This window comes from Lates calcarifer, linkage group LG5, assembly GCF_001640805.2.
Source record: "Lates calcarifer isolate ASB-BC8 linkage group LG5, TLL_Latcal_v3, whole genome shotgun sequence".
In the NCBI taxonomy this organism is placed as follows: Eukaryota; Metazoa; Chordata; class Actinopteri; family Centropomidae; genus Lates; species Lates calcarifer.
In genome coordinates this window covers 15,666,544-15,682,292 of record NC_066837.1, presented here as the reverse complement: position 1 = coordinate 15,682,292, position 15,749 = coordinate 15,666,544, and positions in this window count along the sequence as shown.

Here is a 15,749-nt window from a genome sequence, read left to right as displayed (position 1 = left end):
AGGAGAAGCTTAGAGACTGAAAACTGCAAATATGGAGCCTCTGGTTTTAGTAATGGAGACTGTAAATAGAAGAGAGGCATGTTGTTGCAGGGGCTCTCTTATTCCATTTTTTAAGAGCATTATTATTTTGAACATAAAAAAAACTACATCGAGCTGACCAGTCTATGGTAAAAGCACAGGTGCAGGAGGCAGCATCACTGACCATACCTTTACCACTATCCTAACAGGAGAGATGTGAACAATAGTGCCTGCCCAGGGCGGGCCCCTAGGCCAAATAAAAAACACATTAAAATTTAAAATATTGCTCATAACAACAGGTGAAGTAAGAGATCATCTCAATAATGCAATAACATCAGCTCTTCTCATTTAGCTTCAACAGTCAGTTAAAACAGCTGTCCAGATCCTGACTAAAGCTGCTCTTCCCTGTGAGGCAAAGATATGTAGTGATTCAAATATAAACATGCAGCAATAATTTTAATTTAGAGGAGTCCCCAACTCAATATAAACAATATGAACCACCTTAAGTTTATAGCACATGGCCACAAACATTCTTTCAAGGACAGACAATGTTGAATTTGCATTTCAGATGACACTGAAATTTGAGTTAGTGCCTTTATAAAAGCCAAACAAGATGAGACAAGACAGACCTAACTGACTGAAATAAAGTTGCATTCAGTTTTACCTGGGTGCATTTACATATTTGTGTCTTGTATAATCTCCTCTACTAACTAAAAACTAAAGACACAACCTGATTGAAGATATAAAGTGAGGGCGTCTCATAATAATCCTGCTGACACAGCAGAAGCTTTGATGGAGGATACATCCTGAGTGCGACGGCTGTAATCCAAATGATCTCAACCTTCAATCTTTGTAGAACATTTTACAGGTGCATAAAAAGCACAGAGGGTCAATTGCTGTCAGATACCTGTGACGTGTCAGAGGATTTAAATAATTGACAAATGTTCCTGCACTGTACTGACAGTGCCTAAAGCATCTGCCTATACACTGTAAAACAATGAAATTAATGGAATCAAATTATCTTTAATCACAAACTTATCTTAACTCAGTCAACTTACAATTTAAGGCAGCAGGGAAACATAATTTTTTAAGTTAAACCAGCCTAAAGTATTTTACAGTGAACTTTCTATAACAAGAACCAGTCCTGGTAGCCCAATAAGACAAACAAGTGCACACATTTGATATATTATAGAAAGACAGCATAGAAAAGAAACTTACTCAAGTACGTTTTAATCTTTTCTAATTTCTTTTCTAATCTCTTCTAAGATGAAAAATGCATCGTCACAGAAACAGGACTGTTTTTCTTGGCTAATGAGAAGAGATGTAAATGGTGATACATGGTTTTCAGAGGGTAGTAACTACAAATTCCTAATGGATAGAAGAGGTAGATCCCACAACATCACAGCAGGAACTGTGCAAAAATAGTGTGTGAAATGAATGAAACACTTTGTTCAAAGGGACCCTCGTCCTGGTGCTGGCTCATCTAAAATAATCTAATATCACAGGCTGTACCTCCATCCATCTAATGTTCTCCCTCCGTTTCCCTCATCAGTCAACAGCTCTGTGAACCATTTCCCTACTAATATGGATTGATTGTACATGGAAATATTAATTATTTTAAAGCATCCAGAACATATTTCTATGATTTGGGGGTTGAGACAAGGCCGCTCTCTCTTCTCTTTTATCTATAATGAAAATAAACTCTGGTTAGACACTAAGTAGCCACAGCAGTGCTGTAATAGCACAGAGGGCTATCATTTTGTCTGTGTCCTTCTACCATGCTAACGTCAAGGACAAGCCGAGGTAAAAGGTCCAATCATAACTCATTAACATTTGGGTCTGATTCAGCCTGTTGTTGTTAGACAAAATGAGTTGCTAATGATGTTGTGTAAATATTTATGGGACAACAATGATCGTCAAACTGTCTCGCTGACATTTTCAACAAAATGTGACTCACAATAATAGACTTTTCGCAAATCAAACTCAGTCATCCCAAGTGACAATAAAAAAAAAAACAGGCACTCGCATAAACACAAATACTCAGACACACACAATTTGCCATCAAGCACTGAAAACCTTTCATCAAAACTTTTGTTTGTTTTTTATTTTTTCTCTCATTCTTGTGAGTCACCATGCAATAAGTCACTCAAGTTCACTTAACAGGAATAAGGCAGCTGCATCAACCAATTACTTAACACCCTCCAGGTCACATGACTTCCTCTCTTCCAACTGCCCTTCATTTTCTCCAAAAATATATAAATAAGTGACTAAATAAACAAAATAAAAGCCCTCCACTGGCAGATAAGACAACAGCTGCAGGGGGAGATCAGAAGGCGATGGCGTACTTCTTCTGAAGTGCAACATTTAACAGTTTATTGAGCACGGATCTGTGATTTCATTACAGCGCATTTAATCCAAAATTAATAAGGCTGGTTATTAACCTTTTCCACTCTCGTTCCTTATTAGAGTTTTATTTCAGTGATGTTTAGAGAAGCGTAATGAGGCTGCAGGATATATTTCGCCCACTCTTATGGAAAGCATGCGTGCCCATGTGCATGTGTATTTGCAATGTGTGCATGTGTACCTGGATGTGCGTCACCTTAAATCCATGACAAAGAGAATGTGCTGGTTTTAATAACAGGGTAGGTGTTGCTTGGCACCATCCTGTCATTACTGTCACTGTGGACGGAAGCAGTACTTCTTTGTGTGCAGCTGGCAATCATGTACAGAGCAAAATCTTAGTACAGCACACTGCTTTCTTTCTGTACATTTCTCTCTCGCTCTTTTCCCTATTTATGATGATCTACCAGCCTGTCATCTCTCTGTTGTTTTCCCTGATGTTTCTTTGCATTACTGTCCATGTACTCAGCTGTCTGCTGTCCTTCCCTAACTGTCTCAATGCATAAATGATTTGGACATACTGTTTCTCCTGTTCCTGAAATCAAAAAGTTCCCTAATGGTTAAGAATTGGTAAATAAAGCACCTTCTCTTGACATTAAAGGTACTGTTACATTCAGCCTTTCTCACTATAATGCACAGTGTATACGTCCAGTGTATTATCCATATTTACACTAGCTGGTATAGTCTTCTTCTTGCCTTTTGCCAGTATATTACTTTGTTTCTTGGTATTACTTTCACCAACCTTTAATTTGTATCACTGCCTCATAAATGTCTACTGCATTACCCACATCCTCATGCGCATATTAGAGCATGAGCAAGTCCTCAAAATTAAATGACAAAATACACAGTTTGTCATTGCCCTCCAGAACAACACACAGTATAAACACACCTATCAGCAGGACAAGTTTATTTGTCAGTTCCTTCCAAAACCATTACAAATCACAGGTTCGAGAATACAACTGTTTTCTGATTTAAAAATTACTTGGTTCAGGTTTGACAAGGTTTAGGCAAAAAAGGACACAGTTAGGGAGAATTTGTAGTTTGGGGGAACATAAATACTTGATTCAAGGTCATGGCTAATGGGCACTGACTGTTGGGAGAAAAGGTAATGTGTACAACAGTCTCGTGTATTAAGCAGTGTTTTGTTGACCTGGCTCCTCTCTGTGGACTTGGTGGCTCTATGTTAACGTGATGCTATTTCTTCACTGCTCCCAATGGATAAGAGTCATAATTCCTACAGGCAGTAGAGCACTTTGTCACTTGAATGAAAACCTACGTCTTTTGTGGGCATTTGCTGAAAAACTATAAACAAACAATCATTAAAGAAAGAAGAAAAAAGCGCCACCAGTGGTCAAAAACTCACTGAGTGATAAACTCACTGAATGATACAGGTTCAGTGTGCCTCAGTAAATCCTACATGGTGGTACATCAACTAATGAGTGGGTGAATGATTTCTAGACCCAGGTGGTGCTTTGCATCTAAAAATGTAAGTACTAATTAAGTTTTTCTTTAAAGCAGACATCTTAAGTAGGGAATTTAACTCCGTTGGCAGATTTAAAAGCAAATGCAACAACAAATCCAACCTTCCAACCCACCCCCAAGCCCTTACAAGCCACCAAAGTATTTCTGTCTGACTGTTACCTCTTTCACCTTTTTCTAGTCTTAGCTCATTCACATAAATACCTCCATGGTGGGAGGTATTATCTGCACCGACTGTGTGGTCACTTCAAAAACATTTAGGAGATCAGACTCATCTGTCTCAATATTTGTTCCCATACAACTGTGCTGTTTGCTGGACATTTTGTCTCTGTCTTTGTGTGTTTCATGCACTGTTCCATTTTCTGTTCCACATGACAACACGTTTTCATTATTCTTTTTGTCCTTTTCCTTTTTAGTTCTGCCCTGTCCTGATCTTTCTTTTCATTTTTTTCCTCCATCGCACTCATTCTCCTTGGTCCCTTAACAGCACAACCTAATTATGACAAATTTTTAATCTTTCCCTCACTTTTTGCTCATACCTTATCATCTCCCTTCACCTCCCTTCGTTTGCTTTCAATCTCCCTCTGTGCCTCCTTCAGTGCAGACCAGAATTACAGACCATCCTGGATAAGGTCGTGTTTTTGTCACTGTGACGGTAATGCCTGGTACAGACTAATTATGTAGGAAGCGGTCCTTGTCTTCACACTGGGGGCGAGGGTGCCAGAATTCATGGGGTTATGAACAAATTGGTTCCGGTGGGAGACAGAGGACAGGAAGCAGGCTTTGATGAATGAACCAATGAGATACAGCTGCTCGCGAAATGGATTGGAGTTCACCGTCTGTGTGAATCTGGTTGTTTAGCTGACTGATATGTTGCATCGGTGATTCTTGTTTGAGAAGAGTTTATTCAGAATAGAATAATGTGTGGTACACAGTGGATGGATGATTTCACCTATTGAGACAAGGTTAGCGTCTGGATTTCTTTATTCTGAAAGATGCTTTTTTGTCTCTCTCTCTCTCTCTCTCTCTCTCTCTCTCTCTCTCTTTCTGTTTGAGACTTTTTTGTCTCCAAGTCAAGCTTGCATATGCAGGCAAGAGTTTTGTTTGTGTGAGTGCATGAGGTTGTTTAGATGTGAAGTCACATAACCAAATCAGATCCAAGATATCGCCTCATATTTCACGAGGGGCTTCTTTGTCACCAGTTGGTCAACTGAAATGTTTAAGAGAGAGGAAGAAAGAAAACATACACTTTCTCTAAAATGTAGCAAAAACCACACAAAATGATTACAAAGAAATTGTGTTAAAATTTGTTCAACTTAGATGGAAACCTGAGTTGCTTGTACAATTTGTTGCAGGATTATGGTAGGAACACATCACATGGCAGGTAATCTTTTTCACAACATAACAAGGCGGAAAGAAAAGAATTTCAAGTGGATCCAAAGTAAAAACATGACTTAATCCGATCAGAAAGGTCGGGATGTCTTCTCGGAACATTTTATTCTACAACATGAAATATGTCAATAAATACCCCCACACAGCTTAATGAGACTGCAGAGGTTGTCAATGTCATAACCAAAAACTACTCACCAGTCTCCCTTTACAGTTTCTTGTGTTTATACTCACACTCTTGAAAACTATTACTAACTTTGTAAGAAGAAACATTTTTTAGAAGAGGTAAGCATGCCAAATTAAATTACAAGTTGGAAGCTTAGTGGTGGTGATGTTGACGTCATGTAACTGTGGGGTAGTTCATTTTTGGCTTAACATTAGGTTTCTACTTCTAGCGATTGTACTTCACTCTCAAAAATCATAAAAAGGCTGTTCTTTTGTGAGGATTATCTTGCTGAGCAAAACATAGCAAAAGTATCATAAACTTTTGTTGGTCACAGATCTTATTTTCTGCAATAATCCAAAAGCCAATGAAAAAATTCCATTTTTTTTGTTGCTGATTCCTGCAACAAAAAGCCAATGGGATTCTTTCATTGGCTGGCCTACAAAAATACATCATCTCTGCACCACTCTATAGAGACGCCTGACTGTGACACAGAACCTAGACTGAAATCCTTAGATTACCAACTTTTCATAATATGTCATACTTAAAAGACCTAGATCATTAAATGCAACAATGTCTTTCCTGGCCAGACTCAGATACAGAGAAAGAGAGAGATGGATAGAGAGATATTTATATAGATACCATACTGTTTAGACTTGCAACTTGCTGCTGTTAGATGCTAATAAGACTCTTTTAAACTATTCAGTTTTTAAATTAAAAAGGTTTCAAACAGTATAAAACCTTGCAGAGGAACATTTACAATGACTGCCAGCAATTTAATAAGTGTAACAGACAGGAATGTTTGCACTGTCCCAAGAATTACCAGCTTCATAAGCTTTTAATTGCTATCACTCCAAACACCCTTTAGGCTTTTATCTGATGAAAAGGTTTAAGCATGTTTTTTTTTTTTGTTTTTTTTTTTCTTCATCTGGCATCATTCTCAATAACTACACTTCCTGCTCCTAGCAGTGACCTATTCGCAGGGACCTGCTAAGGCTTATGGGTAAGCAAATTCAGCAGATCTTAACACCTTCTCCGCATTGCACCTGATTGGGTAGGGTGGGTGGGGGAGAAAAATCCCCAGCACACGCACTTTTCCAATCCTCCTGCACCCCCTCTAATCCTCCCTTCCCTCTCTGCTTTCATCCATCCCTTTAACTCTCCTTCTGTCCTCTCTCTCTCTGCCTCTACCCAGTAGGCTGGAGCGAGATTCATTCAGAGCACAATCAGCACGAGACATGAATACAGAGCAGAGCTGCGTCACACACGCACACGTACACATACGCACACAAACATGTACAAACACTCACAAAATGTCTCTTCAACCTTTGAAAGTGATGATGAGCTGGCTGAGTGCGAGGGCTGCACGCACGCACACACACACACACACACACACACACACAAATGCACCCACACAGAAATATACACACACGCATACCCACATGCACACACACACACACACACACACACAAACTGACGCACACTATCTTTAACCTCTGGAAGTGATGATGAGAAGACAGAGTGCAGGGAGCTCTATAACACTCTGTGCTGCTTCTGCAAACTATTTTTAAACTGCTACTTTATTCCTTAAACTTGTACATCCCAATGTGTACACACCTGCATGTGTGCATACTATATGTGCAGACCATGAATGTGTGTGTGTGTGTGTGCATGTAGAGCTGCCAGGTACTGACCTCCCCTTTAACTTATTCCCTTATACTGCAGGAGCCAATGCAGCAGTATAGATTTTTTTTTTGTCTGTTTTACCTAATTTACCCTTCAATACCAAGCACACATTTAATTAATTTATGATGTATATTTACATTGGTAATGAATTGGTCAACGTCAGGCTGTTGGCAGAACTTAGAAGGGCTTAGAGCTTTAAAGGTCAAGCGTTTGATTGCTTTCCAGTAGTTTTGGGCCTAAAATATAGATTTTCTCTAGTAGATGTCCTCATGGTTTATGTGGTAATATGTTTTTATGAGCATGTGTTTGAGGACAAAGAATAAATTCCTGAATCCATTTTAGGATAAGGCATGTAACCAAGGTCTTCGAGTACTGTATGAGCCAAACTGATACATGGTCTGGGTTATATTTAGCCACAGTAGTAAAGTGGCTCTATGGATGGCAATGATGTCTGTCGCTTGGTCTACCAACAGCGTCACAATCACCACTAATTGTGAAACATCTTGGTTGTAGTTATTTATTAGCCACATTTAAGGGACAAATTGATTTATTTTATGTGTTTATATTAAAAAACAGATGTTGACATTATTGCGTTTTCTTCTTCTTCTTTTTTTTTTTTTTTTTTTTTTCAGCAGTACCGGGCTCAAAGTCCAGCATCAGTCTGGCTCTAGTACATCTAATGCAAAATAAATGGCTGACTGCTCTTGTTTATGATTCCTAAACAAGCCAGTCATATTAACTTGCAAATGTGCATCTGCCTTCCTGTCAAACAATAGTCTAATGAGGCACTTTGCCTGCGTCTCCCCTGCAGGTGTTGCAATGACCAAGACATGGGACCTCTGGCGTCCTGTCACATTTGTTTATCATTGACTACATTTATGACTCATGAACATTAGTTATCCAGATTTGTGTGCTGAAGAAGATCATAAGCACACACACACACAAACAGAGAAGAGCCGGTCGACATGGTACTTCATGTCTCATCAGAGATCAATATTTCATTTGCTCTCCTCCTCTGCTTAGATGCTGACTGGCATCCCTTCCTAAGGGGACAGCTCAGGGACATATACACACACACACACACACACACACACACACACACACATACTTACACACTCTCTCACACGCCCGGCACGCACACTAAAACCGCTCAGGGCCGTTGTTTGCTTTGACTGACGCGTTGGCCGTGCTGCGCTGACACCTCTCTGACACTCTATCCCTTTCAGATGCACATCACTGTTTACCAACTACTCTGAGCAAAATGCTGCACGTTTCAATGTGTATATGTCTTTGTGTGGGAGTGTGTGTGTGTGTGTCCTCAATGCTTCCGGTCCATAATCATTACACACTTCCCTCGTTTCGCTTTTACGTCACTGTTTACACATTTAATCAAAGCCAAACTGTGTGTGTTCCCCCGCCTTTGTGTTTGTAAGAGTGTGCGCGCATGCTCCATGTGTGTAGTCTCTTTGGTGGTTTTCTTTTTTGGGGTGGAGGTGGGTTGTTTGCTGTTGTGCTCAGACTAGATCAGGGGAGCAGTGGCGTTATTGTAACCCAGTGAATAGGCGCAGTGTTTAAATGCAAATTCACAGCACTGCAATGACAGGGAATAGGGGATTGTCAGAGCAGGAAAGGCCAGAGACAGGTTGAGGTGACGGAGGGGAATGAGGGATATAGAGAGGAGCGAGTTGAAAGATGGGGAAAGGAGGCGATGAAGGGGGAACTGGTAAGAGGGGAGGAGACGAGAGGTCAGGAAGTAAAGAGGAAAGGACAGAACGAATGGATATTTTAGAGAGAGGGAGGAGAGAAAAAAGAACTGAGCAAGAGTGAGAGTAATTGAAAGCCATCTCCACTGTAGCTGGCTGAGGAACTACGGGTGCATGACTGCGCTATGACTGAACCATCACTGATTGCTCTGCAAAGTCACTGTGTATGCGTGTGATCATGAGTCGGAGTATATTATCATACCCTTGCATGTGTGTGTGTGTGTGGACATTGGCATGCACCACTTGTGAAAGCTCATTTAACCAATGAGACATATCTCACTCCATCTGATGAGGTTTTTTATTCATCAGATGTGTGACTGTGAGTCTGTGCATATGTCTCTGTGTAGGTAACAGCTGTACACTGTGTGCACCCTGTCGCCTGTTTTACATTACACTCAGCTAAAGTATTTACGGCAATTGCAAACCATTTCAGCGCCATGCCTGCTGTACCTGTGGGAAGTCAGGTATTATTTTAATGCCTCACTTATAGTGCTGAAGTACTGAACTTTGGTTATACAAACTGCACCAATATAACCACAATTTACATATGCTTCTCCTCTGACATTGAACAGTTCAGCAAATATTTGCAAAACCTAGTGTCTCTCAACAGTGGACTCAACAGAGCCACGGTGACAATTTGGGATGCCAATGTTGAGATGCATTCTGGAGCCACTCCATTAACAACAGATGGAAATAAAAGATTTTTATGAAATGTGTATTTGGGCTGGGTTTTTTTTATTTTTTTTAACGCAGCTGAGCCTTGTTTCATAATGCCACTAATAGCTCCGAATCACAAAATATGCCCAGAAAATGAGGATGGATGCCATTTATCAACTGAGCCGGTGTCTCATCAGATCCAGAGTTCATTTTATGGGGAAGAAAAAAACTTTCCGACCTTCAAATTCCATTTGAGAAGAAGACTTGACTTTGCTGTTCTAACATCTGAATGTGACTGCGTGTTTATTTGTGTGCATGTTTCATGTGTCATTCCTCTGTTCTACCAGGGGTCATAGGTGATGTATACGTGAGATTTTTGCTGTGACTGTGACTGTGCTATTATCCTACAGCTATGACAAATGGCTCTGTGTTAGCCCTCCAACAAAATACACACACACACACACACACACACACACACCTCCCACTTAGACACAGTGTGATGTTATTGTCATCCATCCCTCGAGTGAAGCTCTGACTTCTATCAAGCTTGCTACTGTCAGCTTTCTTTAGGCTGGAAAAAGGAGCTCTATCTCTCAGCTGATGTATGGCCCACCCATGCAGGCGTTTGACTATGGCCAACCGTATTAACATGCCTCTCTAAATGGATTTGCTGTGCCTCACATTCTGTACTTTATATATATATATATAAATATAAATATATATGTATACAGTATATATGTAATGAGGAGTTATATCACTGCCTTCAGTGTATGAGCTCATCTGAGTGTCATTGTCAGCAAGCTTGGAAATGAGACACTCATTTCCCAGCCCACACACAATGTAGTGGTGTTCTTCCCAATGCGGGCCATACAGGTCAGATTTATGTGCACTGCATATTTATGCATGGAATATAGAGAGGATATTCTTTTGTATCTATAAGCTATCCACTTTCAGTATAAATATTAGCTTATTTCTGGCTGAAGTAGCGCTTCTTTGACGTGAGCATGAGTGCTGTTGTGCTTTCACATGAGTTGATAAGTGGCTTGACTTATTTTGTGCCCTTGGTTTATTTTTCCAGGGGCCAGAATAGTTGTCATATGTTCCCTATATAAGTTGTCTCTGTATGTGGATAGTAATGGACTGCTGAACTCTATATTATATGTCAAGATATGGGGTGTTGAGAAAAGGTATAGCAGGCTTTCTGGGATTACAACAAAATTGCATTACAAGTGTTTTTTTTTTAATGTTAAGTATGTTCTATCCCCTTCAGCAAGCCAGGGTGACCCATCATGCACTGCTTTCAAAATTAAAATAGAACAGAATAGCACATTTAGATTCTTTGGCTGTTCTTCTCTCTGTGCCCCTGAAGGAGTCAGTTCTTTGATGGCTTTGTTTGTTACATCGTTAGTTATTCCCTAATGATACTGTAACCATGACGACAAAGCTCAACTGACCTTAAGGAAACTGTCATTTTAACGCAAACTGTGATTTTTGCCTCAACATAACCAAACTAGAATGTTTTTGGAAGGCATAGACAAATTATCCTACAGAGAGGGGCCTTATATCAGAAAATGCTTCTATGTGTTGTTGCAGGGGTCATGGAGAAATAATGTATTTTATCATTTATGTGTCAGGACTTGATGTTGCCCCCATAAGTGTTATGCTGCTTATATATCAGCATGTGAACAGCATTTTAATGATGTAGTTGGCCACAGTGGAGCTAATGTTCACTACTTCATATGCATTTGGGTAGTTGAATCTAACAAGTGATGAGAGGTTCTGAATCTAAATAAGCAAAGTAACGATAGCTGTAAAATAAATGCAGTGGATTAATGTTTGCCTCTGAAATATGGTGGAGTTGAGGTATAAAGTAGAATAAAATTTAAATACTCCAGTAAAGAACAAGTATCTAAAAAGTACAACATCAATGTACGGACCTCCATTCCACCATTCTATGTTGTAAAAAAACAATAACTTCAATCATAAACCCACTCTAAGACAAGCACTAAGGGGAAGCCTGCAACTTGAGGAATCAGCATTTGATCAATACAGGATGGGGATATTGATATCTTTGACCACTAATGATCTGACTCACAGCTATGCATAACCTTTTAGTCCTAAATTAAGGCAATGGCACCAGGTTTGAAGAATATTGACATGTAAAATCTTTATAACCAGCAATAACATTTGTGAGAAACTGTCTCACAGTGCAGCAGTGCAGCCACATTTCCTGGCCTCAATTTCCACTATTCATCTACATTCACATGCATCATTAGTCATTATCATATCACCATATTTTCTATATTGCTCCAAATTGCCTACATACAGTATCTCTGGCCTTATGATAGAGCACCAGTATTTAAATATCACTAGTTCTTTGTGGTCTACAGGCTTTCATAATATCCCATTTCCAGTGAGAGCACTGCAGCAGCGAGTTGAGGGTCTATTTTAAGTGCAGTCAGATAGCTATATGGCAGTGTGGCTATATTTAATAAAAGTCTCCCGAACACTGCGCCAATCTCTCTCCCCGGGGCTATCTGGGTTTGACTGGCCATGTCTGTTCCCATTTAATATGAAGTGGCAGACAGAAGACGTGTCATTCTCTTTCCCTCTCTCTTTCCAGGGGTCTAGTCCGTGGATGGAGGAAACAAGGGAAGAAAGGAGAAGAGGGCGAGGGAGGGTGATGGTAGGTCTGACATGAACGGGACAAGTTTTAATATCTGTTTTTCTGCTTTTCTTTTCCAAAATCCTCTGACCCGTCTATGCAAACCCTGCCTCCTGACTCAGCCTCCTTCCCACACCCATTTTCCCCCCTTTTGCATCTCCATGAATACTTCATGTTTGAATGTACATGAACATGATAAATTAGTTTTAATTCCTGCTCAGTTTTATTTTCTTTCTCCCTTGATCTCCAGCCATGTTTTCAGTATTAAAAATTTCTGGATGTGGAGCAGTTTTTTTTTTTTTTTTTAAAAGCACCTTGGTAGGCGGGGTGTTCATCACACCACCACCCTCGGCTTTTATTTCTGTCTTACCGCTGCATAACCATCCAAGTCCAACTCCTTCATCCTCACGCCAGCTTTCCACCCCAAGGCTATAGCCATGGTGTAATGTTTATAGTGTGTGCTATAGTGCTGTACTGCCGGGCAGGGCAGAGCAGAGCAGATGACTCAGTTCTAGTACCTACTGCACAGGCAACCCCCATATATATACAGTGCACTGTGGAACAGCACAGCATGGGTGTGACTCCAACTGTGCAGCTTTGGTCTGCCTATCCACAACTGTGCGGTGTGGTCCAGTGATGCTCCACAACATGAAATATCCATGAGTCAGGTTGGGCGTACAGATGCCACTGTACCTGCTGAGCCCCTTAACGGGGGGGGGGATGCGTGTCTGTTGGGGGGGGCGGGGGTAAGAGGAAAATACATCTGTCATCTTGTACCCCTGCAGAGTAAGGTTGCAGTGTGTTTGGATGTGTGTGTGTGTGTGTGTGTGTACATGGCCATGATGTGAAAGCACTTATGTGTGTTCGTGAATAATATGTATACCATTAGACCCTTTAATCAGGTATCAGAGCTACAGTATATAAGTGAATCAACAAGACAAGGTAGGAAGAAGACAGAAGGATAGGTGATGAGTACAAGGAGTGCATCTGGCAACCTATTGGTTTCCCTGCATGTGTGGGTGTTTGTGTGGTAGGAAGCGTATAGCACCAAAGTACAGAGTCAATATGTCTCATATTACATGTCAGAGGCAGAAAAAGGGAGACTGAGGACAGCAGAAGGATGGATGAGGAGAAGGAGGGAGGAGCGAAAATAGAGAGCTGGCAAGGCAGAGAGGTAGACAGGGAGGGTAGAGAGAGGCAGGAGGCACTGAGAGAGCTGGTTTTCAAGAAATGTAGAGAGGAAGGGGGGTGGTGGGGGTAAGGTGAAGTGAGGATTCCAGTATAGGGAGGGAGGAGTGCAGAAGGAGGGGAGGTCAGAGGGGAGAGCAGCAGGTAGAGTGTACATCTGTCACCTTCTGCTCCTCCAAGCCAAGAATGCCCATGAGGAACAGGGCAGGAGGAAGAGGAGCAGGAGGAGGCAAGAGGGGGCACAATGCCACCAGCGAGAGGAGCGTCACTAAACGGGTCTATATTTATTTTCCAGCTGAATTTAAGAAAATATCTAAGTGTGCCTTATATAGCTCTGAAATGCTGAAAAGCGTGCCTCTGAGTGGAGTGTAATCCATTTTATTTGGTATCTCAAAAATGCATACGGTAGCTGAGTATTTGCTCTTTGAAATGTTAGTCTATTGTAAGAGAAGACAGGGCACAGAAAGAGGTGAGAGAAAAGAACCAGAGGTGAGGAGGTGACGCTGAGAGGAGAGAAGAAACGGCATCGGTGGGAATGGGAGCCACATAGGCACTGTGTTCATAACTCTACCGAGGTTGACATTGTCCCAGAAACTTATGAATAACATCCCTGTCAGCTGGTCTCTAAGTGGTGTGTGTGTGTGTGTGTGTGTGTGTGTACACATGTGTGATGAAGCAGAAGAAGTCATGGGCTTAGCCACTGTCTATCGTGCAGGGCCCCGTCTCTGTAAAGTCCACTGGGATTGTGAGCGAAACAGAAATGACCCAGAAAGACAGGACACACAGCTGTACAGACGTCAGAATATCAAGGAAGCAACTCAGTTCACATCAGTCTCCGCACAGCTTGACTCTGTCTGCACAAGTCATTTAAATATTCAGTGCATTGAAGAGGACGGACAAGCAGTCATTTAACGTTTGTCCTGAGAATGATCTGTATTTTCTTTATTTGTATGTACTGTACATGCTGTACTATAAGTTTTCCTACTTAATATGTACAGTCTGAGTCCACTTGAATTGAATGAATACACAACATTACTGTATGTGATATATGACCATACAATACACATATGACTTTTCATGTGTCAATGACTTTGCCACCACAGAAACACAAATTACATATTTATCCACTTATATGCACTGTAAACTTCTCTAACTTTTGTAACAGGATTTAATTCTATATAATATTAATATTAAATGTCCACATTGAAACATGATGCTGGCATTGTGCTTTTCCATATGTCAGTGTCAATATGAATTTTATAGTGTTAAACACTGCAAATAAACACATTTGACAACATTGCAGGCATTTAATAAAATAAAATAAAATAAAATTGATATATTGCACCCAGCTGAAGTGTTTTTTTTTTTCCTAGTATCTCTTTTCAAAGTCATCGCCACTACAGCATGTCTGTTTAATTCAGTCAACTGTGATAGGAAAGTGAATGGTTGTGTGAGGTTATTGGGGGGATGGGAAAGGAATACCATCTGTGTTCAAATATGTTTGCTCGTGTCTAGCATAAGGTGTAACCAGAGTGTTTAAGATGCATGTTTAGTAAAGTAACATAATCTGTTATACACATTAGGTGTAAGAGGTATGCGTGTTTAAGGGGGAAAGCTGAGTGAGGTGAAGTGACTGCTACTCAAAATATTGAAGGATGAAGTTAAGCTTCAGTGCTCCAGCAGTCCCAGAGTATTGACTGATGCAGTTACTTATTGATACATCCTGTGTAAGAAAAATACATAAATAAATGAATATGAAACACATTTAAGATTATCTGTATTATTATTAAAGATTCATCCTCTAGATCCCTCATACATTCCATTGTGCTTCTGCTCTTATTCGCTGGCACCCTTTTTGTTCATTTTTGTCATTTCATTCTTGCTAAATTGGGTAAACCAAATGATGCAAGGAAAAGCAATGTATTGGTTTGGAGTCTCAGTGGAACATGGATGTACAAATCAATATGCCAATTGGTTAATTGATGACAGAAGTACAGATTCACGCCTCTAATTTTTCATTACCCAATAATCAAGAGGCTTGAACGACATTGAAAATCCAAAGACAGCTGTCATAAATCATGGTGATGTAGTTTAATCAGATCAGAGGCACACATTTACAACACTACTTTGCACCGACATGTGCATTGATTTGGGGATGGGATATTTAAAGTCAGTGCTCTAACAGCATTAGAAGCCAGTCTTAGAACCTTCTGCTTTGCAGTGCAATCCTGTCCACCAAAATGCTTACAAGTGTCCGATACCCACTGACATAAGTCTGGGAAAAACCTAAAATCAATATGATGGTTAATTGGTAGCGCGTGTGTGTGCATGTGAGCGTACA